This window comes from Trichechus manatus, unplaced genomic scaffold, assembly GCF_000243295.1.
Source record: "Trichechus manatus latirostris isolate Lorelei unplaced genomic scaffold, TriManLat1.0 scaffold00187, whole genome shotgun sequence".
In the NCBI taxonomy this organism is placed as follows: Eukaryota; Metazoa; Chordata; class Mammalia; order Sirenia; family Trichechidae; genus Trichechus; species Trichechus manatus.
Window position 1 is genome coordinate 1885605 of NW_004444123.1, and position 3159 is coordinate 1888763.

The window sequence follows — 3159 nt, forward strand, 5'->3', positions numbered from 1 at the left end:
CATCATCACCTGAGCACGTAGACCTGGCAGATGTGTGGCGTAGCAGACCAGGTAGATCATCATCACCTGAGCACGTAGACCTGGCAGATGTGTGGTGCAGCAGACCAGGTAGATCATCTGAGCACACAAACGTTACCTGTCTCTGCACAGGCTGGAAGCCCCAGCTCTTCTCTCTGTGGCCTGGTGTGCTGCTGTGCCCATAAGATGCGTGACATTCCTTTACTGCCCCAGGACCAGGACTTACACTGACAGGCTCTTAGTCAGTGTAGATGAAACAAACAGCAATCAAAGGCTGGAGAACAACTCCGCTACCTTCTGTGTACTTGGAACTGTACTGGTTTTGGAGTCCCTGGGTGGTGCAAACAGTTAAGTGCTCGACTGCTAACTGCAAGGTTGGAGGTTTGAGTCCACCCAGAGGCACCTCAGAAGAAAGGCCTGGGTGTCTACTTCTGAAAAATCAGTCACTGAAAACCCCTGGGGCACATCTCTACTCTGACTCACAGGGGGTCGCCATGAGTCGGAGCCAGCTCAGTGGAAACTGGTTCCTGGCACTGTGTTCAAGTGCTGTGGCTGACTTTATGTTTAAGCTCGTCCTCACAGTAACCGTGCAGTGCAGCCAGGCACGTGTCACTGCTCCCGTCTTACAGATGAGGAAACTGAGGCCCCCAGATAATTAAGAACTTGGCTAGTGTCATGAGACTGCTGAGCAGCGTCACTGAGGTGAGAAGCGATGTCTGTCTGTCCCCTGTCCAGAGTTATTTCCATCTTAGCTCAGCCTCCCAGTGCTGGAAGTGCTAATAATGCATGTTCCGTGATGCACCCAGATCACAGTACACGTGTTTCCTCAGTAGTTTGAAAAGCAGATTATACATAGCACCACGATGTCTGTTATACCGAAACTTCCAGGAAAACAATAAATACTGAGTTTCAGCATGTTCAAAGGACTTTAAACACCCTGCCTATAAAAAGTTAATTCTGGAAACTTCCAGAGTGTACATATGAATGTGTATACTGCCGAAAAGTAGAAGAGAGATTGTACTAACTGTGGCCTAATGTTTAAAAAAAAAAAAAAATCCCCCCGATGAGCAGAAACTCGCTGTGGGATCAGTTGAGGCCACATACGTAACAGAAACGTCATCATCTTCGGGAGTTTTCAGCGTTGTATCTCACACAGGATGTCTCCGTTGACCGTTTACTTCCCAGACCCTGTTACTGCTACAATGTCTCTCCCCAAACCATCTAACCGGATCATCTCTGACATTTGTTGACCCCATGTGTGTCAGAGTAGAGCTGCGCTCCAGAAGGGCCCTCAATGGCCAGATCACTAGGCCTTGCTTCTGAGGCGCCTCTGGGTGGACTCGAACCACCAACCTTTTGGATCGTAGCTGAGTGCTTAACTGTTTGCGCCACCCGGGAGTTGCCCGAAACTTTTCAGTGCAGTGAATAACTTGTCCTCGAGCCCCAGACCCGCCCACGCTGGGAAGATGAGTCAGGTGCCGTGCGGTCAGCGCACGCAGCATCAGCGTGTCCGAGTTCACACGGGCACCGGTGGATTCCGGGGGAGCAGGAAGGCCTTCATCATTACCAGCTGCCTGAGATAACTTCATCCCCCTTGTCTCCAAGACCCCCGTCTTTTCTCCAGTCCCTGCAATCTCTTCCTCTGCTCCCCCTTGCCGTCTCTTAACTGGAGAAGCTTCTGCCTTGTCTGACATGAAAGGTGGTTCAGTTCTGAGCTCTTTGGCCACCCATCAAAGGCTGAGCCTCGATGATGCAATGTCATGAGGGCTCAGAGGTCGCCAGATGTTACTGGCCTGGTAGAACATAACAGTACATGTCAGAGCCAGCACAGTGCTGGGGGAGGGGTCCGCAGCAGGGTCCCCTTTGGGCCTAGTGTGAGCTCGGGGTGATGGCATTCTCCATGGTGTGCAAACATAGCGGATTTCCTCAATGCCCAGTTGCATGCCAGAACATTCTTTACTGGAACTTGGTCAGCCCAGAAAGGACTTCTGTTCCCATTGATATTCAGAGACAGCGAGATGACTCATGTATTTCACTTCCCTTCCCTTAGCACCAATATAGCCAGCTGTATCTGTGCCTTTGCCCATACTTGCTAGTGGTGAATGGTTAGGGGGAAAAATCCCTCCTTTGTTCTGATGCTATTTTAGGCCTGGCTAGTAAGATTCAAGCCCTTATTTCAGGAGAGGAACAGAACATTTTTAGTTTAAGTTTTTTTTTTTTTTATTTTTGGTAAACAAAGATTTTGACAAATAAGTATGAAATCACTTGCTCCGTTCTTCTCCCGTCCAAACCTTCCTGCCTTGTTTCCATGACTTCTGGATTTTGCATCCTACATATTTTGGTTTGTAACTCATACAGTGTTTATTTTGCAAGTTAAGTAGCTTTTCTTTGTTTTTCTGGACTTTGTCCCCTTGAGTTTCATTCTTCACACAGAAAGTTGAGCACAAACAATACATCAGAGATACTGACGAGGCGGTCAGGTAGCCGTGAGGTAGGAGGAAGTGTCTCCCAGGCTGCTCGAGGAAGTGTCTCCCAGGCTGCTCGAGGAAGTGTCTCCCAGGCTGCTTGAGGAAGCCTCCTGCTGGCCTACGCCTTGCGCGCCACGTGGTAGCAGTAATAGAGCAATGCCTGTGCTGTTATTCAGAAAGCACTAATTTTTGCTTAGCAATGCTTTCTCTTGGCCCCAAAGATTTAGCTCTCAGTCTAGATTAGCTGATTATAAAATAAAAGGTCAGGTTCTCACTAGCCAAATAGCAGATGTCTTCATCGTGTTGCTTTTCTGAGTAAGTTACCCCTTCTTCACAGAGTGGAGAGGAGAAAATGCCTCTAAGCATGTTTGAACAAATGTCACCCGCCTCATGATTAGGGTCAATAGGCAGCAGAAACTGTGGGGTGCATCTTTCAGTAGCTGGGACCCTTTCATTGAGGGGAGTCTTTCTGCCTTGTTCCCAAACTGTCTCATATCAGATAACACAGTTTTTGGGCTGAGTCTACAGGCTCTTGTGATGGGATAGTGATGGTGGTGGAGGTGGTGGTGGAGATGGTAGTGGTGAATGGTGGTGGTGGAGGTGGTGATGGTGGTGATGGTGGAGGTGGTGATGACGGTGGTGGTGGTGGTGGTGGTGGTGGTGGTGATAGTGG

The 3159-nt window shown here is 49.0% G+C and overlaps 1 protein-coding gene across 1 annotated transcript in view; it reads left to right on the forward strand.

The window, feature by feature from the left end:
• The window catches only part of PTPN14 (protein tyrosine phosphatase non-receptor type 14), a 121213-nt gene that overhangs the window by 115145 nt on the left and 2909 nt on the right, over positions 1 to 3159 (forward strand). The window lies entirely within an intron of this gene.